This window comes from Symphalangus syndactylus, chromosome 23, assembly GCF_028878055.3.
Source record: "Symphalangus syndactylus isolate Jambi chromosome 23, NHGRI_mSymSyn1-v2.1_pri, whole genome shotgun sequence".
Lineage (NCBI taxonomy): Eukaryota > Metazoa > Chordata > Mammalia > Primates > Hylobatidae > Symphalangus > Symphalangus syndactylus.
This window is the reverse complement of record NC_072445.2, coordinates 70,564,221-70,590,354: the sequence shown is the minus strand read 5'-3', so window position 1 is coordinate 70,590,354 and position 26,134 is coordinate 70,564,221. Positions and strand designations below refer to the sequence as shown.

The following is a 26,134-nucleotide window of genomic DNA, read 5'->3' as shown; positions in this document are numbered from 1 at the left end:
CAAGCCTTGCTGTGCTTGGTGAGAGGGATCCCGAGTGTACTTGAGGCACTCTCCTGTTTAAAAGGAGAAAGGGGAACGGTGGTTTTCTTTTCTCAGTCTAGGTCAGTGTAAAAAATCTGCTGTGTAATTGCATAAGGTCTCAGAACAAACAATATCGCAGAAAATGTGAAATGTATCATAACACAGTCAACTTGCTTAGAATGTAGTCGAACCTGCATGCAGTATTGAGACACCAGACAACTGTTTCAGTTTCCACATTTCTTTCATTTCTGTTATGAAAGTTACATTAAGAAAAAAAATAACTCCCCTGAGTATTCTGATATTTTCGGTGAGTGAAACAGTAATCTCAGCAAAGTTCAATCTTGGTATCAGAAAGCAGAATTTCAGGTTGTTTCATCTAATTGCCACTTAATACCAAAGACATGATATTTATTAGCATGTATTTCTAATGAGAAACTATTATAGTCATCATTAATTGTCTGAAGTGTGAAGGGGAAAAAGAAAATTATGAACCCCAGATACCAGACCACGTGCTGATCAGATACAATATCGTGGTTCCAGCATATTATGAAATAAATTTTCAAAGACTGAATATTTACCATGCAAAAGGTCAATATTCGGCAGCCTCTGAGAAGTCATACATCTAGACAGACCTAAACTATAAGTGCAGAAGTGCTACAGTAAACTATATGGGCTTTCTACTAAGTACTGGCTAATTTTAAAACATACTGAAATTTATATACATTAGTCTTTGTTATAAGAATTGAGAATTCGCATTGTATTATAAAGTTAATCTACAACAGTCACTTTATTATAAAATATTTTCGGCCTGGTGCAGTGGGTGGCTCACACCTGTAATCCCAGAACTTTGTGAGGCTGAGGCAGGCAGATCACCTGAGGTCGGGAGTTCAATACCAGCCTGACCAACATGGAGAAAACTCCATCTCTACTAAAAATACAAAATTAGCCGGGCGTGGAGGCAGGTGCCTGTAGTCCTAGCTACTCCGGAGGCTGAGGCAGGAGAATCGCTTGAACCTGGGAGGCGGAAGTTGCAGTGAGCCAAGATCGCACCATTGCACTCCAGCCTGGGCAACAAGAGTGAAACTCCATCTCAAAAAAAAAAAAAAAAAAAAAAAAATTCACCAGGAGGAAAGTCCTCACCTATGTGAACAACTCTCTACGGGTCTATACAGTTTTCCAAGGGTCTTCAATAAGCACATGGTGATGACCCAGGTCAGTCGTGGCAAGGTTGGGGAATTAGAACAAACCTCTGTGGCAAACACAGATTACAGCTTGAAGTGAGCATCGTGGATTTCTACAACGAACACTCGGACAAGTATTTCCTACGATAAACATCCACGTTCTCAAGGTGGGACAATTAACCCAAACTTTCCAAATTATATAAAGACTTTTGCTCTATCTAATTAAGCTGATAAACTCATTATTTTAAATGACAACATACAAAAGAAGTATAGATTTTTACTTAAAATGTATTGGATATGTGGATATTCTCTTGTCTTTCTAAGCAAATGCTAATATCAATTCAGTGCTTAACAATGTCAGCAGCAACTGGGTCCTCTAAGTCTCCTGCTACTGAAGTTCGAGGGATCAAGCCTCACCTTAATTTTGACAAAGACTAAATTCAAGATGTCTGTGGCTTACAGTTTTCTTATTCTACTTCATGAGGTAGAGAAGTTCATTTGGAATTGAGCACTGCATTCGACTGTTTCAGCTAAATTTCAGGTGGCGTTTTCTACCAATAACAGATGTTGATGCTTTGGAAGGCAACAGGTTTGCTTCACTGGAAGTGATGATGGCCTTCTAGGAAGGGTGAGGCAAGGTTTTCTAAGATCTCCTCCAACTAAATGATTCAGAAAGCGCCAGCCTGGAGATTCCAGGTGCTTGTGACTCAGGGATCTTTCTGCCATCCCACCTCACCTGTTAGTCACCTTTTGAAATTGGGTACGATTGAAATGGAGTTTAGGGAATGCAATAATAATGTATCTCTTGCTTGCCTAATTCACAGAAATGTGCACAGGCAAACTGTGATGCTAAGTGGGGGCTTTGATCCCTTGATCCCAGGCCCTCCTCCCACCTGGAGCCATACCTATTTCTCCCTTGCCCATTCTCCTGCGTCTGAGTTCAGATGTGGCTCAGGCCTGAGACAGAAGGAACCTATCCATGAAGGAGGAAATGTTCCCCTGCTCCTCAAACACGAGGCCTCCTTCTGCAAATCAACTTTCTGCTCCCAGGGCAGGCTGATCTGAAGACCCCACCGCTTCACATCATCTGAAGACTCAGTTAAAGAGGAGCAGACAGGCAGCTGGGGGATTCATTCTCTGGGAGTGGGAGCAGAAGGGAGTCCTTTGTCTTGTTTTTTTCCTTCCCAGTTGACCCATAGCTGGAGTGCGGGCTGGGCAAGTAGGTGCTGGGAAACTTCTGGGGAGACTCAGGCCTCCTTATTGGCCATCACAAAGCCCCAGAGAAAAAGATGCTTCCAAAAACTGCAAGATAAGAGGAACAGGTAAAGGTCATGGGAGGATTAAGTAGAGCACAGCAGGCTGCTTCACAAACCACTGTGGCCTTCCCCAGGTGGGACAGCATGGCAGCTGCTAACATTGAGTCTAGGCCATCAGGCAAGGTGAATGAGGGACAGTACCACTGGGGAAAGTACCTCATGTAGCCCATGCACCGTCTGCCACCCACCCACGAAGTTCAACCTCTTCTAGTGCTCTTTTCTGTTTTCAGGGTCCTGGAGTGAGTTGATCTCATTTAGTCATTCTATGATTATCCCATTTACAGGCAAGGAGCATTTTTGTTGTTGTTGTTGTTGATGCTCTTAACTCTAGCAAGCTATGAATTTAGGACGTGTCTGTGCCCTTTGGCAAACTTACTATCTCCTTAGGAATTTTGTGCCCAATTTCTCTTGCTCTTCCAGACTGCTACCCATGCTCCTCTGCCCTGCCGAGCACTCTGGGAGACGCACCTGGTTGGACACTAGGGCTCCACCCTCCAGCTGCCAGGTGGGCTCAGTAGATGGGGATCCTGGAGGAGACTGTAGAGCAGCTGCTGGCACAGTTGTCCTGGAGCTACCTGGGCCCAGATGCCCCAGCTCTCTCCATGCAGACCTTTCTACCCACCTCTCCTCTCGTACTGGGCTCTCCGTGTAGGTAAGAGTGGTACAAGCTTCCCTGTCACATGGGTAGGAGTCACCTTCCCTTTCCTTTGTGGTGCTACACCCCCTGCCACACCTCAAGTAAACAGGGCCCTTTCTAAGCCCGCTCCTGTCTTGTTTGGGCACAGCATGTGTTTTCTCCTGGGACACTGAAGCACACATCCATTCTACTCATGTAAAACAGACAGCTGCATAAGAGAAAAGAACATATCCACGTGTACAGCTGTTGGCAAGAAGTCTTCAGAGATGGAGAAACCGATGAAGAATCTTGCTGCAAGATCCCAACCGATGCCAAGGGCCACTGCGAGGAGCCAGCATGGCTACGAAATTCACACCCAGGGCAGCTCCTGTGTCTCCTGAGCCATCTCATGACGGTTGCAAGCACAGTGGTCTGCTACTGCCTGCCCGTAATGTTTTCTTTTAGAATAGACCCTGTGTGTCATTACTACGTGGGATGCTGAGAACCAGGTGTTTTCTTCTCTGGGCATAAGCTCCTGAGGCTCCCAAAAGTCTCATGCTCCTGGACAGAGGATGCTGAAGGAAGCGGTGGGATGGAAGGCGGGCCCAGAAAGCACAGGGCAGGCAGAATCTGCTCTGCCCACTTCCAGTGTCTTGTCTTTACTGTGCTCACCATATGTTTTCAGAAAGACAGGCCAAGAACAAAAGTGGGAGCCACCTAAATGTCCAAGCATGATGGTCCGTGAACACAGTGGAATGTGCAAGATAATTGTGAAAATTGTGCGGAAGTATGGGGAACTGCTTAGGATACACAGTTAGGTGAATAAAGCAGCATGTTAAGTGTTATATATGCCATGGTTACAATTCCAAAAATATGTATGTACATAGGCAAATTCTGGAAGCATAAAACCAGAAGAAATTGTTGTATTAAAGTGATAGTATCATGGATGTATATAGATAGTCTTTGATGTCTTTGTTGGAAGAGGCCATCCTTGCACCCTGTCCCTTGCTGAGCATGCCACAACTGCAAGGCCCTGAGTGTCCCTTAGCTGGCCCATTTCTCAGGTCCAGCTGATAACTCTGAGAGGTGAGGTAACATTGCCCCCTCCCCACGACCCTCCAGGCAAACAGCAGGCTGGCTTCTGGCTTGCTATAAGCGCAGTGCCTTCTCCGGGCTCCACGCTTCACACTGCACACACAGCATTCATCTAAGCCTGCTGTGTCACCTGTGAGGGAACTGGCAATAAGGGGAACTGACCTAGACGTGCTGCTGGACGTGCTGCTAGTTGTGTAGCAAGTAACGGTGTCCATGGTCCCCAACCCAGCAGTCTCCTGGCTTCTGCCAACATCCAGAAAACAGTAACAGGTTGACTGAATACCTTCTAAGAAGGATAAAATCAAATCCCATGAGACAGTCTTAATAAGACTGTTGCGATACCAATTTGAAATTACAGTTGACTCTTAAACACAGGTTTGAACTGCGAGGGTCCACTTAGAGATGGATTTTTTTTTTTTTTTTTTTTTTTTTCAAAAAATACAGTCCGTGGGTTTTGTATCCACAACCAAACACAGATAGAAAATACAGTATTCTCAGGACTTAAATCTGCCCGTACGGAAGCCTGGCTTTTCATAACCTTGGGTCCCCAGGACTCGCTGTGGGACTTGAGTATGTGCAGATTTTCATGTCTTACCCATGGCCCTGGAAGCAATTTCCTGCAGATTCCCAGGGATGACTGTATTTGCCTAATGTTTCTTTTCCAGCCGACTCATGTCTGTCTTGTGCACTGCTGTGCTCCTGGCACCGTGGGGGAGCCTGGTGCACAGCAAGTTTCCTCAGATGGCCCTTTGTGGATGGACTACAGGAGCAGAGATGTGCAAGGAGCAAGTTTCAGAAGGAATTCAAACCAAAACGTAGAGTTTGAAGGCAACAGTGACATTTGCGATCATACCTCCCTGTTATTCGGTAACAATTAAAGCCACCACCACGCATCAAGCACCCACAGGCCACGCCTGTCTTCTGCATGATTTTCAGGTCATCATATTTCAATGTTCTTCTGTCCATTTCCAGGCACAAAGTGCTCTCACTCACATTTGGTCCTTGCTGCAACTGCACGCCACTGAAGACAGGTGTGTCTGATCCCAACGTGGAGCCCACAGTAACAGCAAGCAGCGACTGTTGCTTGTGGAGGAGGCCCTGTGTGCCACATGTTGCTCTTCACTCCTGATCAGGGCTGTTTACGTGGGTCCCATCACAGCTGCTCTGTGACTAGGGAACTTCACGTCTCCATTTTTCAACTGAAAACACAGAAGTATAAAGGTGTTCACCACCTTGTCCACGGTTGCCCTGCTTCTAACTGGTCGTGTTGGAATAAAAACAAGCAACTGTCATCCGGGATATTAACCACCCAGGCTGTGGTGTTGCAAAGCAGGGAGCACGGAGCAGGGAGCATGCCACCCCGCTGAGATCAGCTCACTCACAAGTGGCAGGGCTAGGGCTGCAGCACAGCTCACTAATGGGCACTGTGTGGGCCTGAAACCGAAGTCCACACCCAAAGGTCATAATGGCCCCCAAAAACAGCTTCTTGACCTGCTTCTGTGGTCCCGGACCTCTTGCTGCTGAGGTACCTCAGCTTTCCAATTACTCTTGCCAATTCTGCCTGCCCAGTGCTGCTGAAAAGGCCACCTCCCTCTGTCCCATGGCCTCAAACACACTTCAGAGAGAATTTCTGGGCACTTTCAGAAGGCTGGTCACTACAGCACAAAAGAAGTCAAAGTTATCGCGTTAGTGCTCCCAAATCTGAGGGCACAGTTCGGAGATGGGGGCTCTGAGTCAAGGGGCAGGCTGGGGACTGTTCTGGTGCCTGTGACTATGGGACTGAGTCAGTCACGGCCCCTCTCATTTTCACCAGTGAAGGACATAATGTATGCAGTGGTCCATTTCCAAGACAAAGTGCCTCAAACTGGCTCAGGTCAGCAAACTACAGAACAAACAGGGTATTCGAGGCCCCTGCTTGGATAGCTGATGCCTGCTTGTGGGCCTCCCCTTTCCCTGCTTACCCCCCATTAGTTGCCTTCACCAGAACCAAAGAAGTTTAGTCTAAAATGAAAGCTTACTACTAGCCTGCAAAATAGCTCCCTTTGTCTGGTCTTATCAGCCAGCCCAGCTACTTAGGGTGTAAGTTAAATACTCGAAGAGCCCCTGAGCTGACTAGGGTTGCAATGCATTGTGGGCCGTGACAAAACGCAGGAAGACAACCCTAAAAACAAACAAACAAACAAACAAAACACCTAAAGCCCCTGCCTAACAATCAATAGGTGACGTCCAGGAAGGTTGTGACCCCGTATTACTCAGCCTGTGAGAAACTGGGGGAGGAACCTGTGCACTAGCGGACAAATTGCTTGTTGAAACTGCTGGGTGTGCCTGTCCATCGGACACCCGATTCTGCAAGACCGACTTTTTATTAAAAATCTCGCTTTCGCTGTTCTCCGGGTCTCTGAGTCCATTCTTTGGGTTTGGACGGGTGAGTTTGTTTCTTACGCCTAGTGAGGGACTGGGCCAGGCAGTCCCTGCAGTCCTCCGTCTGCTTCTTATGAGGCATCTGTTGTATCTCTTCCTCTCCTCGTCACACACTTCTGTGACTCCCCTTGAAAGACAAGAGCATGTTCGGTCCCCATCAGACATGGACAGTCAGTGCTTCCTTGACCCCAGTTTCCTCCCTTTGCCCTTGGCCACCCTAGACCCCTGGGCTTTCCCAGTAACTCACACATCAAAACCTTCCTGCCCTGTGTTTTCTTCTCACAGACCCTGTGTTTATAGGATGTTTTATTTTGATTATGGAAGTTAAAAGTGTAGTGATCCAGTTAATATTTTATTTCTTCCAGAAAACTTAAGGCTTTAACTCTGTCAAAATATGTGCATTATGAAAGGTTCATATCCCCCAGTATCTGCATCTTAGAAATAAGAGCTTGGCCGCTGTTGTATAGATTAACCGTGGCAGTGCCAGCCCTTTATTTGTATACGGAGCACAGGAGCCTGAATTAGCTGGCATTTTATTTCCTTATTAAATCAATAAACACCTTTTTTTTTTTTTGAGATGGAGTCTCACTCTGTTGCCCAGGCTGGAGTGCATTGGCACGATCTTGGTTCACTGCAAGCTCTGCCTCCTGGGTTCATGCCATTCTCCTGCCTCAGCCTCCCAAGTAGCTGGGACTACAGGCGCCCGCCACGGTGCCTGGCTAATTTTTTTTTTTTTTTTAGTAGAGATGGGGTTTCACCATGTTAGTCAGGATGCTCTTGATCTCCTGACCTCATGATCCGCCCACCTCAGCCTCCCAAAGTGCTGGGATTATAGGCGTGAGCCACTGCACCGGGCCTAAACACTTATTTTTTAACACTACTGTCCCAGGCACTGTACTAGGTGCCAAGAAAACAAAAATGAACACACAAAAAATATATACTCAAGTTATTCATGGTCCAGAGAAAAAGACAGACGTATGTGAACTCTTAGGAAATGTATGCCTAATACATCAACACACATAAGCGTGTGATAAACCATAGGGAGCCGTGGGAAGGCTTCATGAAGGAGGGTGCCTAAGAGCTGGGGGCTTCATCCAAATTTCAGCCTCCAGGTGGTTCCCCGACTCCTTTCCCCACAGCTCTGGGCTGGAGTTGACAGAAGGGTAGGTCAACCAACGTGGGCGGGACTGGTTTCCACCTCACCATCCAGTGGGCAGGGGTCCGCTAGAGGGAGCCAGAGGATTGTGGGAGAAGCAAGCCTCGCCACAACCTCTTTGGTGTGGTAAGAAAATGTTTCTGTTTTAACAAAGTTGTACCCAACTCCTAATTGTCACACATATAATCCTGCAAGTCCGAACCCTACCAATCAGCAGGCATGGGTTCATCTCTACATCAACTTCCCTTATTTGATGTACAGATGAACCCCACACTTGCTAATAGTACCTGAGTGTGGGCAACAATTCCAGATCTTTCCATAAAATTCAGCACAAGGGCCCTCATGGGGAAGGTGGCTTCCTCATCTGAATACAGATTCTCACATTGACATGGCCATACCTCTGAGGATGGCTTTTGAAGGACAAAACAAGCCTTTGAGGCCTGCCACTGAATTCCTGTTATTTCAGAACATAGGGTTTTTGTGTGTGTCTTCTTCCTCCCCTGACACGTTTCAGGGAAAGGGAATTCAAAGTAAAGGGGCCCTTTGCAGAACAAACCTTGCAGATGGACCCGTCAGAACTGCCTGGGTCTTCCATTTGGGGGCCGGTTCCCAGGCTGACAGATCTGTGACTCTGTAGATGAGTAAGAACCTGAATGTGTCACAGAAAATCCTTCCTGGTCCATAGACTGAATGAAGCAAATGTGAGGTGTGGTTGATCATCATGAAGTTTCTAAGAGTAAAAGAGAGAAAGCAAAAAAGTACATCTTGTTCTCTTCAGCTCAGTGGTTGGATTTAAATTCAGTCTCCACATAAAACTTCAGAAACGGCCCCCGCCCTGTGACAATGGCCAAAATAACAAATAGCTGAAAATCTCCTTTCACTCTGAAGGCCAGTCCTTTCCCTCTGGGCAGCCCCCTTTCCTTCGGAGGAGGAAGGCAAACCTCCCGGCTGGCCTGGAACTCCCAGGACGTTCAACAGCAACAGGGCGGCCTGCTCCCACTCGCTTGTCTCCAGGGTTTCAACCTTCTCAACAGTTTCTTCTCATTGCTTCTGTGACTGTTTTTTTATTTTTTTTTCTGCCCTGTCCTACCTCTGTGACTGTTTTCTGCCACCTTTGTTAATCCTTCCCCTTGCTGGCCCCCAATTTTAAGTGTCCCCTGAGACTGGTAACTCACTGCTTTGTGCCAGGAGGCTCCTTGGCTCCAATCAAGGGTTCCTGACCACTCCCACATTCCGAGCTGGACACCTCCTCAGCAGGTCCCACCCCGCACAAGCTCTCCTCTTCAAACCGGCCGGCTTCCCCAGCCCCTAGCCCTCTGAGGCCATCACCCTTTCATAGGCGTCTGTGTGTGTTTGTCAGAGCTGTAAAGAACCACAAACCAGGGGGCCTAAGATCGCAGAAACTTTATTCTTTCACAGTTCCGGAGGCCAGCAGTTTGCGAGCAAGGTGCTGGCGGAGTTGGGGCCTCTGAGGGCTTCTGGTGGTTTGCTGGCCATCTTTGTGTTTGCCACCTCTGCCTTCATCTTCACACGTTCTCCGTGTGTGTCCACGTGTCCAAATTTCTCCTTTCTGTAAGGACACCAGTCATATTGGATTAAGGCCCACCCTAACGCCGCATTTTTACTTGATTACTTCTGTAAAGACACTGTCTCCAAATAAGGTCACATTTTCAAGAACCAGTTTGAACTTCAACATAGAAACTTTCTTTTTCGAGGAAAAGAGAATCAGGATTTAACCCAGAACAGCACCCAAGCGAGAAGCCTGAGACGGAGCTTTGTGTCTCCTGCTCCCTAATGCCAGCCTTAGCCAAGCCTCCCCGTATCTCCCACGCCCACCCCCCAGCCTGCACCTTCACCTCCAGGGGGCCTCTGTCCACTGACCTGTCTTCCCCCAGTCAGTCCTCTGCAAAGTGCTGCAGTCTCCAAACCATAAAGAACCAGTTTTGTTACATCGCTATGGTTGCTCAAGGACAGACATTGGCTCCCTAGCACTGTGGAAGGCAAGTCAGAAGCCTCTGCCTCCCCTGAACCCCTCCCGTCCTCCCTGGGAGGGAACCACACTCAGGAGCTAGCCAGTTCTCAAGAGCCTCATGGCAGCTGCTCACATCTGAGTCCCAGCTGGAGTTCAACCTAAGTCTCCCTTCTTCAGTGACACCCTCCTGATGCTTAACTGTGCTTTCTTAGAGCTTTACCAGCGCTGCAGCAGAGGCCTGATAGCTCTGTGCTTAGTGATTTTGCTGTCTCGTGCCTGTCTCTCTCCTAGCAGGTGGCCAGCTGCCTGAGGGTGGGGCTGTGACTGGGCTTCCCTGTGTCCCGGTCCTCACCCAGCACACGACCGAGATAGACAGGAGGTTAATACAGGAGCGTTGAATCAGCCGAAGATCTGGGGACCAACTCAATGATTACAGGGTGAATGATGGTGCGAAGGCCAGGGCTCTGAACCCGCAGGGAACTTGCTCACTGTTCGTTTGTGTGGCTGCACCCCGCCTCCCCCTTCCTTGGGGGTCTGAGATGCCACAATCACCTTATCTGGTTCACTAGAACAGAAAAGGGGCCCAGAAGCACCCATGACATCACACACCCCCTCATGCCCTGAGGCCCAAAGTTCTTTTCAGAGAAGAGTTGTGTTGTTCAGCTCCACCTCCACAGGAGTGATTGAGCTCCTCAGGGAGGGCTGGGGGCGGCCATCAGGTGCCTGGTGGGTTTGGTCATGATCCCTGGATAGGGACCCACCTGTGCCTCCCCACCCAACAAGGGAATGATTCATTGTCTCAAAGTGCTGCTGGAGGGCAAGGACTTAGCCCCAGCCAGAGTGCAGTGTGGTGTGAAAACTGGCTCAGGAACGCCATAACCTATGAGCTTCCTGATTTCCTTTAGCAATGGGAAGGTCACTGGCCAAAGGGTGACCTCAAGGTCGGAGGTCATTGTCTATACAAATACCCTCTGCAGCAGCCTCAGACCGAGGCCATTTCTGCTGGGACACCTGCAGCCCTTGGTGGCCCAGAGATGCTGCCTTGAAGTGAAAATGCAAAGCAATTTGAAGTCCCCAGAAGACAGAGCGGTGCTGGCCTCACTTGGCTCATAATGAAGCCCCGGATTGTGTGCTGGGGCTGGAGAAGCCACAGGAGCTGTTGCCGCTGGGGCCTGCGCAGAGGACAGCAGGAAGGCACAGGGCTGTCCCTGCATGAGGAAATCACTGAGACCTGTGCTTGTGTGAGGGATGGTTCATACAAGTATTGAAGGTCCACATCACCAGCATTGGCCACCTCGAGGACCAGCCTCCAGCCAGGCAGCTCTGCCCCGGAGAGGAGACACGCCTGGCCAGGACCAGCTACAGGATTTGCAGGCCCCATCGCAAGATGAAAATGAGGGATCCATGGTTCGAAAATGACTAAGAATGTCAAGCCGGTTTCAGCAGAGCAAGCATGGGCCCTTCTGAGTGCAGGGACAGCCTAGGTGTCACCCCACGAAGCCAGCCCCAGACCCCACATGTGGAGGAACTCACTGCTCAACCTAAACCGTCTGCTGAGGGAGGCCCAGTCGCACCCAGGCTTTCCCGCAGCCCCTTCCAGTGGGATTCCCACAACACCTTTCCTCCCCAAAGCACCCTGCCTTCCTCTGGAAAGGGGCCTGGGATGTCCCCTTATAATAACCTATCAAGTGAGCATTTGGCAAACGGGCTCTGTATTTGTGTTATATGGAACAACGAAAATGTTCTTGGGAAGAAACTTTAACTCCAGAGCTCACCTCCTGCTTGGAGCAAGTGACGTCTCCTGCAACTAAGTGAGAGTCATGTGGGGTTGGGAGCGAGCGCTTTGAGGCCAGGACAGGGACTGGGAGAAAAGTGGCCCAGGCTGGATGCCATGGCTCACGCCTGTAATCCCAGCACTTTGGGAGGCCAAGGCAGGCAGATAACGAGGTCAGGAGATCAAGACCATCCTGGCCAACATGGTGAAACCCCGTCTCTACTAAAAACACAAAAATTAGCTGGGCATGGTGGCACGTGCCTGTAATCCCAGCTACTTGGGAGGCTGAGGCAGAAGAATAGCTTGAAGCAGGGAGTCGGAGGTTGCAGTGATCCGAGATTGTGCCACTGCACTCCAGCCTGCGTGACAGCAAGACTCTGTCAGGGAAAATAAAAAAAAAAAAGTGGCCCAGTGAGCACAGGTCCGCAGCTGAACCCCAGAAAGTAGGATTCAGACAGAGACAGGGGAAGTGATTTTGCTAGGAGGAAGAAAAGACAGACCGCAGGACCCGAGGACTCAAGGTGAGCATCAATCCCTCTGTTCTCGGCAGGGTGGGATGGTGGTGGCCACATAGAATGGGGGAACTCGACAATTGCTGGGAGACAATGCTGACCAAATGAACGAATGAACTGTGTAGCCAAGGAACACTACTGTGTGTGTGTGTATGTGTGTGTCGTGTGTGTGTGTGTCGTGTGTGTGTGTCGTGTGTGTGTGTCGTGTGTGTGTGTGTGTCGTGTGTGTATGTGTGGTGTGTGTGTATGTGTGGTGTGTGTGTGTGTCGTGTGTGTGTGTGTCGTGTGTGTGTGTCGTGTGTGTATGTGTGTGTGGTGTGTGGTGTGTGTGTGTGTCGTGTGTGTGTGTGTCGTGTGTGTGTGTGTCGTGTGTGTATGTATGTGTGTGTGGTGTGTATGTGTGTGTTGTGTGTGTGTCGTGTGTGTGTGTCGTGTGTGTGTGTATGTGTGTGTGTGTGGTGTGTATGTGTGTGTTGTGTGTGTGTCGTGTGTGTGTGTCGTGTGTGTGTATGTGTGGTGTGTGTGTCGTGTGTGTGTATGTGTGGTGTGTGTGTGTATGTGTGGTGTGTGTGTGTCGTGTGTGTGTGGTGTGTGTGCGCGTATGTGTGTGGTGTGTGTGTGGTGTGTGTGTGTATGTGTATGTGTGGTGTGTGTGTATGTGTGGTGTGTGTGTGCGTATGTGTGTGTGGTGTGTATGTGTGTGGTGTGTGTGTGTATGTGTGTGTGTGTCGTGTGTGTGTATGTGTGTGTGGTGTGTGTGTGGTGTGTGTGTATGTGTGTGTGTGTCGTGTGTGTGTGTATGTGTGGTGTGTGTGTGTGTGTGTCGTGTGTGTGTGGTGTGTGTGTGTGTACAGAATCTGATGCTTTTATACTGGAGGATGGCTGAAGACTAGGAGAGATGGTGGCAGGATGGCATCAGGGTTGTTTGCTCTGGTTTTAGAGCCAGGCTGCTTAACTCAAGTCTAAGCATAGTCATTTTCTAGCTGGGTGACCTTGGCAAAATTCTGGGCCTTGGTTTCTTCACCTGTAAAATGGGAATAGTAGTAGTAGTCATATTTTAGGGTTGTGTGTGAGGATTAAATGAATTAATATATGTGTTTGGTGCCTGGAATGTACTAAATACTCCAGAGATATCACCAATGATTATTTGTTAAGCCGTAATTACTGCAGGACCTGAATCCTGAGACACATTACTGTCTGAGAGCTCTGGGGGTGGAAGGGTTACACAACTGTGCTGGTAATTGCTACCTTTTGAGTGTTAAGTGTGCACCTTGGGGCATTCCTACTGACAAGGCACTCCCACGCACAGGGTCCATTTCCCTAGAACGTTGTAATCAGTCTTCCAGATCCTTGGCCACTCAGAGGAGCACCTTGCACGTTTCGAAAGGTAACTTCCTGAATACACATCTGCTGGGTTTTCCTTCCTCCAGCTCTTCTCTGTTTCATTTTTCTCATCTTACTTTAAGCCTCTTGAGCAGATTAACAAGGCCGAGAAAATTCCCCTGGTCCTTTTTAGCTGCAACATGATTCAGCATACTTCTGATCATCCTCTTAGGCTGATATGTGGGTTTTCTTGACATTTTTAGGGACCTAGTTTGATGTGTTTGTCCTGTGAGACTTACTGTGACACCGGAAATAGACCCTGTGATTAACTATAGTGCTGCACTTTTTTTCTCTAAAGCCACAGTCATATTACCGGGTGTGTGTCACTTATCTGGTATTTTGGGGGTACTATGTTGCACCTTATTATCTAAAAGCCAGGATTCAGAGGACGTATAATTCTCATAAGAACAGTGAGTTAGATACTGAGAGAAGTTCAAGATCAGAAAGCAACTCAGAGAAAAAATTGAGATTTGATTTCCCAAACTCTAATGTATTTGATTTCACAAAAGAACAAAATACCAGCAAATACACAATTGCCCAGCGACTTTGTTGTAGTGAAATTAAAACCCATAGATGGCTGGGTGTGGTGGCTCATGCCTGTAATCCCAGCACTTTGGGAGGCCGAGGCAGGTGGATCACATGAGGTCAGGAGTTAAAGACCAGCTTAACCAACATGGCGAAACCCCGTCTCTACTAAAAATATAAAAATTAGCCAGGTGTGGTGACACACACTTGTAATCCCAGCTACTTGGGAGGCTGAGGCAGGAGAATTGCTTGAACCCGGGAGGCAGAGGTTGCAGTGAACTGAGATCGTGCCACTATACTCCCACCTGGGTGACAGAGTCAGACTCTGTCTCAAAAAAAAAAAAAAAAAATCAAAAAACACCCACAGATTACCAGAACCACATTCTCGCTCTGTGATGTGTGGGGCAGATGCGTAGCTGAGCCTTTCTTTCTCGGATGGCTAGCATGGGAGGAGAAGCAATCCACTGGCCCTGGATAATGGTGAATGGTTGCTTTGTTTTGTGTATTGCTTCCTTCTATAAGGGTGGTCAGGGTCTCAATGGAAAAAAGGAACAAGGAACATTAGAAAGATAATTGTTCCTAGAAATGTGAAGAGGGGCCAAGAATTAGAGGACAATAAGGAATGACTGTCAACGTTGTTAGGGACAATTAAGAAATGTCATGCTGTCTGCAAATACCTGATGTCTGAAATATTTTAGCAAAACTGAAATACATAGATTAGAAGAATAAAGTTGGAGGACTCATGCTGCCTGATTTCAAGGATGACTATAAATCTACAGTATAAAAGACCGTGTGGTATTCACCTAAACATAGACAAATAGACCAGTGGGTTAGAAAAGAGTCCAGAAACAGCCCATACCAACACGGTGATTGACTTTTAGCACAGGTGCATAAACAATTTGATGGAGAAAGGGGAGTCTGTTCAGCAGATGGTGCTGGGCAATTGTATATCCACATGCAAAAGAAGATGAACTCAGCAGGTACCTCATACCTGATACCAAAGATAATTCAAACTGGATTACAGACCTAAAGATACAATATAAACTATAGAGCTGGAGAAGAAAACATCGCAGTGGTTAGGAATGGGTATTTGTCTTTGTAGTGTTCCATTCATATCAAATCATGTCATGCTCTATATGTTGTGTCTGTAACCAGCTTTTTGCCACTTAGCACTGCATTTTTCCAGGCCGTTAATGTTCCTCCTGCCTCTTCACTGATGCTGACTGTGCCAGGCCATCCTCTGAGCTCTGATCTAGAGGAGTGCTGTAAGGCAGAGGCTGCATAAAGAACCTGGCCTCCGTGAGTAGGAATCCAGAAACACACTTGGCAGTCCAGCCCATCTCTCCCATGGGGTGGCCTTGGGATAAAGAGCATGGGCCCTTCTGCAGTGAAAAACCTCAGAACTGTTGGAAAGTCATGGACCTCACAGAATTCTGAAAAGAAAAAGAGAGCTGTGCTTCATGAGTCACCTCTGACTTCAAGAGGAGCTGTCTTTTCCCTTGGCCCCATTGCACGTGTTTTCCAGAACCACAACACCCTGCAATGTCTGTATCGGTGCCTGTCACTGTCTTATTTAAGAAAACCCCAAACCACATAAATTGTGATAAACAAAAGTATTTTGAATTCCACCCTTTAGGCTTATTATCACATAAAAAATCATGCCCTGGATGTAAGGGGGTTGACACTGCTGAATTCATGATAGGAAATGGTCACCTGAGCTCCTTCTGGAGGAGAGGCCTGATGGGGAGGGAGTGCTTTGACTGGAGTCCAGGGAGCACTGAGAAATATTTAGTCTCTCATAAGCATGAGCTGCCAGGGTTAACTCAGACCAGTTCTCCTCCTCCGTGTGTCCTAGGACATCACTTGATCTATATTTCCTGTCTCAGTTTCTCCTGAATGTAAGATTTACTCCAAGAGAGCAGGAGTTGGGCCACATCTGTTTCATTTTCATTTTCTTCTGTATTCCAAGTATCAAGCACAATGCCTGGCATCCCATAGCTGTGAAATAAAAATGTATTGAATGTCAATGAATGAATGAATAATGTATGGATAGATGGATGGATAAAATGGAAGGGTGAATAGGTAGATTGGTGGGTGGATGAATGGATTGATGGATGGTTGGATGGATGGATGGATGGATGGATACGACATATGGATGAATAAGATGGGTGGATAGATGGGAGAATGGATGGATGAATGCATGGATGGATGGATGGATGGATGGACGGATGGATGGATGGATGGGAGTACAGATGGATGAATACATAGATTGATGGACAACTGGATGGATGGATAGACAGAAGGACAGATGGGTGAATGGGTAGATGGATGGATGAGTGGATGGGTGGATGGATGTGAGGATGGATGAGATGAGATAGTATGACTTTTTGTTGGTTCTGTAGTTCAATTAGTTCAATTAGGGTGCTTTTTTTTTTTTTTGAGACAGAGTCCTGCTCTGTTGCCCAGGTTAGAGTGCAGTAGCACGATCTCAACTCACTGCAAACTCCATCTCCCAGGTTCAAGTGATTCTCCTGTCTCAGCCTCTTGAGTAGCTGGGACTACAAGTGCCTACCACCACACCTGGCTAATTTTTGTATTTTTAACAGAGATGGGGTTTCACCATGTTGGCCAGACTGGTCTCGAGCTCCTGACCAAAGGCAGCTCCTGCCTGCCTCGGCCTCCCAAAGTGCTGGGATTCCGGCATGAACCACTGTGCCTGGCCTTGGTGCTTTATTGAAGCGATGAACTCAGGTTTTTTTCTCACACATTCCACACATCAGGCTTCTGTTTAGACGATGTTTGATCTTAGTCACGAGAAGAACCAGGTAATGAGCCCTCCTCTTATTTATCTTTATTCTTTGTAAAACCCCCAAAGTTGCTCATTAACAACAACAAAAAGAAAACCCAAAAACATACTCAAAAAACCCTGCAGGGGCCTCCATCTTGGTGGGATTCATCTACCCAGCAATCTGCATTTGTCCATCAGGGTCACACATAAATGTCCTTGGGCCAGGGTCTGGCATGGGCCTCCCACATTTCAGCCCTGACAGGATGTGATTCCATCCCCACTGCAAGGCCCCAGCACCCACTTACCCCAGGGGCCTAGTGAGCAGCCTTCTTCCTCACAAAAGAGCCTGTGGGCCTGTCCCCTTCCATAGCTGCTGGTTTGCTTTTTTTCTCACATAGAGAAAAATGTATAAACAATCAAAGCCAAAGAAAGTCAGCTGTAGGGTCATTTCATGGTAAACGAGATATGGCTCCTCCTGAGCTTTTTAGAAAGTTGAAGGCCAGGTGCATTGGCTCATGCTTGTAATCCCAGCACTTTGAGAGGCCGAGGTGGGTGGATCACAAGGTCAAGAGATCGAGACCATCTAGGCCAACATGGCGAAACTCCGTCTCTACTAAAAATACAAAAATTAGCTGGGTGCATTGGCTCATGCTTGTAATCCCAGCACTTTGAGAGGCCAAGGTGGGTGGATCACCTGAGGTCAGGAATTTAAGACCAGCCTGGCCAATATGGTGAAACCCTGTCACTACTAAAAATATAAAACTTAGCCAGGCATGGTGGCAGGCGCCTGTAATCTCAGCTACTCAGGAGGCTGAGGCAGGATAATCACTTGAACTGGGGAGGTGGAGGTTGTAGTGAGCCAAGATCGCACTATTGCACTCCAGCCTGGGCAACAAGAACAAAACTCTGTCTCAAAAACAAAAAAAGAAAAAAGAAAGAAAGTTGAGACCATACAGATCTCTCATTACCCATCTGGGCATTTCCAGCGTTGAAGGATCCTGCATTATCAGCCATAAACACTTAAGACATGCCTGGTTTTAGTTCAACTCAGTAAAAGTTTCTTGAGGGGTGAATGTGGAGATGCCATGAATTCTTGCTTAAAGCGAGTTTACCATTTGGACAAAGAAAAGAGGGTGGGACTGGAGGAGAACACAGGCAGAATACAGTGAGGAGGACAGGTGAGCCCTAGTCCAGGAGGAGGCGCCTCGGCCTCTGCTTCCAAGTGGAGTGCATCCAGCAGCCCCTGAAGCTCATCTCTCTAGAAAGGGGGAGTTCAAAACATGGAAAAGGTAATGGTATCACACAGAACTCACAAACGTGTCAGAAATTGTTAATATAATGAATTGGAATGGCCTACAAAAAAAAAAAAGACTTCAGGGAGGATGTAAATGGCAATTTCAACTATTTGAAACTCAGTTACAAATTCAGGAGTAAAAGAGCTTTGAATAGAAAAATAGATGCAACAGGGCCCGGTGCAGTGGCTCATGCCTGTAATCCCAGCACCTTGGGAGGCCGAGGTGGGTGGATCACAAGGTCAAGAGATCGAGAGCATCCTGGCCAACATGGTGAAACTCCATCTCTACTAAAAATACAATCACGGTGAAACCCCGTCTCCACTAAAAATACAAAAAAATTAGCCAGGCGTGGTGGCGGGTGCCTGTAGTCCCAGCTACTCGGAGAGGCTGAGGCAGGAGAATGGCGTGAACCCAGGAGGCGGAGCTTGCAGTGAGCCGAGATTGCGCCACTGCACTCCAGCCTGGGTGACAGAGCGAGACTCCGTCTCAAAAAAAAAAAAATACAAAAATTAGCTCGGTGTAGTGGCACGTGCCTGTAGTCCCAGCTACTCAGGAGGCTGAGGCAGAATTGCTTGAACCTGGGAGGTGGATGTTGCAGTGAACTGAGATCCCGCCACTGCCCTCCAACCTGGTAACAGAGCAAGACTCTGTCTCAAAAAAAAAAAAAGAAAAAGAAAAAAGAAAAATAGATGCAACAAAGTGTGGACACTGCTCCTCAGTGAGTCCTGCCTTCACTCAGAATCTACTTACTGTGTGCACATTTCTAGCAAGCCCAAGATTCCTGCTGACTAGCCAAACACCAGTGGAAGATAATTTAAAACGAAGGCTGCTAGAGATGCAAACGCTGAATTTAGGGGGGAAAAAGAGGCAGCTGAAAGTGAGCACCTACATAAAAACTATTTTTAAAGATTAGGTATAAGAACTCAAAAGGTGGCCGGGCACGGTGGCTCACGCCTATAATCCCAGCACTTTGGGAGGCCGAGGCGGGTGGATCACCTGAGGTCAGGAGTTCAAGACCAGCCTGGCCAACATGGTAAAACCCTGTCTCTACTAAAAATACAAAAAGTAGCCAGGCATGCTGGTGCGTGCCTATAATCCCAGCTACTCAGGAGGCTGAGACAGGAGAATAGCTTGAACCCAGGAGGTGGAGGTTGCAGCAGTGAGCCAAGATCGTGCCACTGCACTTCAGCCTGGGCGACAGAGCGAGACTGTCTCAAAAAAAAAAAAAAAAAAAAAAAAAAACTCAAAAGACTGAACAATCTAAGGTGATGAACTATGAACTATTCACACATCTGATCCTATACCTTCTTGGCTCCTATGTTATTACAATACAGTACACTTCAAACATTACCCAATTTCCTAATATGTGGCATTCTATATGTAACTTACAAGCTAGGTACTTGGAATTCTCCATAATTTTCTCTTAGATATAATAATAGAAGTAATGGTTTTGTTTTCAGATCAGCACATAAGAGTCATTGACCTCTATAATGCAACTGCACTATTTATAAGTTTCAGAAAACAGTAGAAAACAATTCTGGAACCATGGTGTCCTTTTAAACATATGAAAGCCATATGGCAATTCTAATGAGATAGGCCCACAGCTGACGGTGTTCCCTGAGCTGCTGTCTGGTCCAGAGCCCATGCACACAGGTGGAGACTGACTCTCCCTTAGGACCACTGCCTTTGCCTGGTTTCCTATGCAGATGATAGCAATCTGGACACAGGGAGAAACACAGGCTGGGAATGCTTCATGGGAAAGGATGGAGGGCTAGCACTTGCCTCAGTGAGACCAGAAGAGATCTGATTTGTACCTAGTCAGGGTCAAGGGCATTCTTGTTAAGTTAGGGCATCTGTTCTTGACTAGGCCACTGAGGGCAAGGTCTGACCCCTGTATCCCGACACCTACTGCCTGGGATTGGTGGATGATACATGATTTTGATCAAATTAGACAAGGAATGGACAACGATATCCTTTCCTAAAGAGGCGCAGCCACTGACACAGCGCCAAGCCTAGGGGTAGGGATGGAGCATCCCTACCGTCTGCTCCTGGGATTGCTGAGATGTGGAGCTGGTGGTCACAGAGCCAGCCACGGAACAGCAACTGTGAGCCATCATAAGCCACAGCACCCCATGCAGCAGGAAATTCTGAGGAAGCAACAGCTGATGAGGAAGAGGAAGGAGAAGAGAGAAAAGAGGTAACTTCTTCCCATAAGGAGAAGCATCGAGGACACTCGGGGCCCACTGGTGGCGGCAGGGTGCATAGAGGATGAACTGGCAGCCAGAGGTGAGCACGCTTAGGTCAGTGCCCAGTTAAAATGAATGTTCCCACTGAAAAATATCTCAAACCTTTGAAGAAAGGATTAAGCTATGCTTAGTATCTTCTGAGACACATAAAAGTAGTTAAAGCACTTTAGAAAGAATACCATCAAAATGAGTTAAAAATTTTTTGTTTGAGACAGAGTCTCCCTCTGTCACCCAGGCTGGAGTGCACTGGCACAATCACTAAACCCGTCTCCTGTGTTCAAGCAATTCTTTTGCCTCCATCTCCTGAGTAACTGGGATTACAGGCAAGCACCATCATGCCTGGATAATTTTAGCAGAGATGTCATTTTGCCATGTTGGCCAGGCTGCTCTCAAACTCCTGGCCATGTGATCTGCCAGTTGGCCTCCCAAAGTGCTGGGATTACAGGTGTGAACCACTACTCCCAGCCGTGAGTTAAATTTTTAAAAGAATGCATTGTTTCTCAAGTCATGTCTCTTAATTTAAAAATGCACTTATGTGCTGGGTAAATGAGATATTATGTCTTCCAGGTTGAAGAATGATTATTATTATTTTATTTTTATTTTTTTGAGACACAGTCTCACTCTGTTGCCAGGCAGATGGAGTGCAGTGGCGTGTTCTGGGCTCACTGCAACCTCTGTCTCCTGGATTCAAGTGATTCTCCTACCTCAGCCTCCTGAGTAGCTGAGACTACAGGTGCGCACCACCACACCCAGCTAATTTTTGTATTTTTAGTAGAGATGGGGTTTCACCATGTTGACCAGGATGGTTTCTCTCTCTTAACCTCATATCCACCTGCCTTGGCCTCCCAAAGTGCTGGGATTGCAGGTGTGAGCCACCATGCCCGGCCGGCTGAAGGTTATTTTAACAGCTGATTAGGAAAAAAAGAAGTGAGATTTCACATTAGGAAAAGTCCTCCCATCTACTGTCAGAACATGCCTGTGAAGGGTTTGAAATTTCTCTGAATTTTAGGTTCATAAATAATGAAAACAATCTTCAGCTCTGCCCAAAAAAGGAAAACAGCTGGAACATTAAAAAATAAAGGACCCTGTGATTCACAGAACCAAAGTGAATACAGCTGAAAGCAGACTGTGCTTTTAAGGTTGAGTTTATATTGAACATCTTGTTGAACAAGCAGGCAAAAATTCAGTCATCCAAACAGATCATGCTATTCTCAAGCCTTTGCTGGACTCTCACCTGCAGGCTGTGGTTCTAGGAATTTTGGTCAGAGTGGGCCGTGCTTGTTATTTTTCAACAGGTCAAGAAACACAGTAGAAAAACAGCAGACTGTGAAAAAATACTTACAACAAAAGGTTAAGATCCTTAACATAAAAGAGCTCCTAAAAGTCACCATGAAAAACAAAACAATTTGGCTACAAAAAAAAAAAAAAAAAAACAGAAGGCAAAAGATATTGTTACCCACACAATGGGTGGGTTTGGTCACTTGGTGGAGGACAACCTCCCACAGAGGATTTAGCCGGGGAATTTTACTGCTTGCAAGGAGACCAGCGATAGCTCCCAAATCAGCGTCTGCCCAAGCCAAGGGCCAGGTCAGGTTTTACAGGCAAAGGGTAATGACATGTGATCTGATTGGATATTGCAATGAGGTGATGCCTGGTGGCACAACCTGACTGGATCTTGCCATGGGGTGAGGCCAAAGCTCCATCCGATTGGATCCTGGATCCTGAATCCTGCCTGGCGTGCTGTGTCCTCTTCTTAATTCAGTCCCTGCCTCTCAGTCTGAGCACTTAGGTTCACCCTGTGGCTGCGCACTTGGTTTATCTGGGTGTGCTCAGGTTATGTGAACTGAGGGTCCATGGCAACTGAACAACAACTCACAACGTTGTTACATAAAAGTCTAACCAGATTGGTCTGGTGTAGCTACCATAAGAGTGGCAATTCAATGGCCAATAAGGATTTTAAAAAATTCTCAACCCTCCTGAAAGTCAGAAATATGCAAATCTGTTAATAAGATACTCCCACTGATCGGATCAGCCAGAGTTAAAAGCATTTGCATTTGTGCACAACCTAAGGCACTGTGTGATCTGGGACCATTTGCATCAGAATCATCTGGTGGGCTTATTTAAAGGCAGATTCCAATTGCCAAAACCTTGAAGGACCCAGATGTCCTTCAACTGGGTAACTGACAAACTGTGGTCCATCCATACCATGGAATACTACTCAGCACTAAAAAGGAGCAAACCACTGATACAGACAATAACTCAGATGAATCTCATAGGCATGATTCTAAGTGAATGAAGCCGGGCTTGCATGTTACACGCTGTGTAATTCCAGACTTGAAAATAAAAAACCAGTAGTGACTGAAAAAAGCCCTATGTTTACCAAGGGAGTGAGGTGGGGTCAGGTGTGCGTAGAAATCAGTAGCTAAGGGAGCTTGTTGGGCTAGTGGAACTTTTCTGCATGCATTGTGGTGGTTACACAAATCCACTACCTGTGCTAGAATTCATAAAACCTGCACACTCCACCACTGACCTCCCCAAAGCCAAATTTACTGTGTGAAAAGTAAACAAACAAACACAACCCATGAGTCCACCTCAGACCTAAACATCACAATCTCTAGGGAGGTGGGGCTGAGCTGATGGCTTTTCCTAACAAGCTCTTGATGGTTCTCATGGACACTACGTTTTGAGGACCACTGGCTGGCATCATGATGGGGGTGAATGTGACTAGGAGGTTCTATCAAAACATAGAATGTGCCTACCCTCCACCCAGTGCTTGAACATCCCTTCCGCCTCATCACTCCGGGAAAGGATCCTGCTCAACATCCAACTTGCTCATTCAAACCTGGAACCTGAAACTTTAATGAAGGTTGCTCTACTGAGATTTTTCTCCCTACCGAACATGTCTGTGACCCATAAAAAAGCCCGTGAAAGAAAGCGCCCAGAGAAACCAGAGCTGTGGAAGGCTGGCTCGACAGTGCCCCTCACTGCCCCGAGAAAACAGACCCATTTCCTCTCTGCCCACCTCTTTCCCTGACACGTCCCCAGCAGCAGTCCTGTATTCCCAGTTCCTCTCAAGACGTTCTGAATAGTCTTCGGGTATCCTCTCATTGCCTCCAAATCAAGATGTCTGAAACCAAAACTCATTGTCTTCCCACTGAAAAAGTCGTCGCCTTTCTGTCTGCCAACCCCAGTCAGTATTGTTTGCAGTCTTCCAGGCTTGGATCCTTGACTCACAGCCACCCAAGCTTCCTTCCCCTGTATGGGATTAGTCACTAAGTCTTAGTAGTGATGAGGGCTTCCTGCACCGTGACAGTCCGGCATGCTTTTTCCTCTCCCATTTCCTCAGCCACCAGCAATTCCAGGCCCCTCTTTACTTCATATGTATTCTAGCAAGATCAACTGGCAAGACAAAGCTCAGATGTCACCTCCAGAAGGTTTTCATGGCTTGTGATTCTCTGGCTTCACCTGTATTCTACTTCATGAGACAACTGACTATCTCGTGGCCTCTTCCCTGTGGCCTCCATCTCTCTTTGCAGCCCCAGTCCCTGGCACATGCTTGGCACACAGCTCACTGTAGCTGCTCAATGAGTTTTGTGGACTGGATGTTTGCTTGTGGGAAGTGGAAGCAGGGATCAGATGGATGGGCAGAAGGATTGTCCTGTTCAAATATGCACTGGTGGTCCTGTCTTGTTTGGGCACCAGTTGAATCCAAGAGCTCTCAACCTGTGGAGTGTCGGATGAAAGCTATGGAATCCCTCCTCAGAAAAGCAAACGAACCCACACAATGATGGCAGTTTCAGGGTCTTCAGACTCCTGAGGCGTATCCACAGTCACCAGGTCAGAAAACCCTGCTCCTTCCTTGCATCCAATTGGGCACACCACTGTCAAATTAATTTTTCTGAAACATGACAAAATCTCGTCATAAATATACTACACATTACGTATTTGTTGTCCCAAATGCTTGCCACCAAAAGTGTTTTGTATTTCAGATTTTTTGGATTTTGGAATCTTTGCATTATACTTACCAGTTTGGCATCCCTAATCCAAAACTCTAAAGTCAGATTAGCGATATTCAGCCTGTACTAAGGAGAGCAATTCTCAATTTTTTGGCTTGGCAGCCACGGCTATTTTTGTGCCTATCTAAATATACCCACTGCCTACTATCCCCAGTGTGTAATCAGGCCACTGATGCCAGAGAGAGGCGTGAGTAGAATGACCAGCAGTAGTGCCTGCCCTGAGAATGTGGCCCCTGGTACCCAGAGCAGAGTTGTCTGGGGACTGGCTGGAGGCCCACACAAGAGCTCACCTGTGTTGACCAGCTCTCTTGCTTGCTCCAATTCCTATGCTGTTCCCTTGACTGAGCATGTGGTTCTCAGTGGGGTGATTCTTCCCTGCAGGTGACAAGTACTAATGTCTGCACACATTTACAACGAGGGAGGGAGTGCCACTGGTGTTGAGTGGGTGGAGGCCAGGGATGCTGCTGAGCCTCCTGCAACGTACAGGACAGCCCCCACCACAAAGAACTTTCTGGCCCCAAGTGTGGATAGCAAAGATCCTGGTCTGCAGAGCCCTGTCCACCCACGGTCAATCCTGAAACTCTCCTTTGAGTCCCCCCTCCTCACTGAGACTTTCCTGGGCCCTCCGGTCTTCCAGGATCTTCTCTTTCTTTCACACCTGTCCTGCCCAGGCAACATTTCTCCCCGACAAACCGGCGCCTGACCCTTGATCAGGTCTCACCCAATCCTGCACTTGCTTTCACCATATCCTTAGTTAGGTTCTAAGGTCATTGCGGGCAGGGAGGTTCATTTTCCTATGGGCCTGAGCACAAGGTCAGCGTGTGATAAATATGTGTTGACCCTCATAGTTCCCTGAAGCACAGAATGAAAAAAAAAATTGCTTAAATTTACTGATTTCAGGATATGGGAACTAAGGCATTGTGTTTAAATATAAAAAAGAAGTTCTAGAATTTCCACAGAATTTACATTCTTCCTGTTGTAAGGAATATGCCTGGTAATGGAAATCAAATATCAGCTTGGATCACCCTGGCCTTTGAAATTTGAGGTAAAATTAGGCTCGACCCTTATCCAGCAACCGAAACCTCAGTGTCTCCCACCCAGGGACTGTCTCGGAGGTTGTGTGTTCAGATGTCATGTCTATCTCCTGGCCTCTGCTCCTGAGTTTCCAGTCTTCAGCCTCCCCTCCCAAGGCCTCCTTCCTACCCTGGCACTGGGCTCCTTGCCCACCCCCCTAGAATCCATGGCACAGGGCCTTTATCTGTGTAGAGTCTTTAAGAAGGTTAGAAATATAGAGTTAGAAATTAAGTAGTAGACAGCTTAAATTTTTTTTTGACAGCCTTATTTCTAAAACCTCTTCAGCAACCCCAGTCAAGGAACTTCTCCCTCTAGACTTCAGCCTCCTGCTGAGTCACCTCGCACCTTCTCTGCCTCCCTTCCCTTCCCTTCCTCACATCCTCCCTGGCCCCATCTTCCAATTCCTCTGAACTTCTGCAGAGCAGCCAACCCTTCCTCGGGCTTCAACTTCCCCACCCCAAGCGGGCGGGACATTCTGACCCTAAGCAAAGGCAGTTCTCTCCCTAAGAAACACTGGTGCCTTTTGTTCATGGCACTCCATGGATACAAAGCTCTGAGTTCTGTTGAACAGGGACTCACCCACAAGCGGTGGTGCTATCAGCTGAGATGGGAAGCAGGACTCAGTAGAAGAAGAAAAGGCCTGGACTGGTGTGGACACGCACTGGCTCCTGAGAAGCAGGGAAGGTTGCTGTCATGGGTCCTGTTTCTAAGCGGCGTTCACTGCCTGGCTGTGTGTTGTCCGA

At 47.3% G+C, this 26,134-nt stretch overlaps 2 long non-coding RNA genes across 4 annotated transcripts in view; one reads left to right on the top strand and one right to left on the bottom strand.

Annotated features, from left to right (window-relative positions):
* Positions 1 to 26,134, bottom strand: LOC129473184 (uncharacterized). Of its 3 annotated transcripts, none has more exons than XR_010119132.1 (7): positions 25,971 to 26,134; positions 23,324 to 24,199; positions 8,982 to 9,376; positions 8,363 to 8,536; positions 4,392 to 6,777; positions 3,391 to 3,607; positions 1 to 2,504 (listed from the first exon to the last, which is right to left on the bottom strand). It is a non-coding gene; the product is annotated as an uncharacterized lncRNA (long non-coding RNA). The 3 variants fall into 3 exon arrangements; XR_010119133.1 differs by having other exon boundaries at positions 1 to 3,607; positions 4,392 to 5,428; positions 6,672 to 6,777; XR_010119131.1 differs by having other exon boundaries at positions 1 to 3,607.
* Positions 10,870 to 26,134, top strand: part of LOC134735721 (uncharacterized) — a 40,418-nt gene continuing 25,153 nt past the window's right edge. Inside the window, exons 1-2 of the long non-coding RNA XR_010119134.1 lie at positions 10,870 to 12,073; positions 13,374 to 13,451. This is a non-coding gene — a long non-coding RNA (uncharacterized lncRNA). The remainder of the gene's footprint in view (positions 12,074 to 13,373; positions 13,452 to 26,134) is intronic.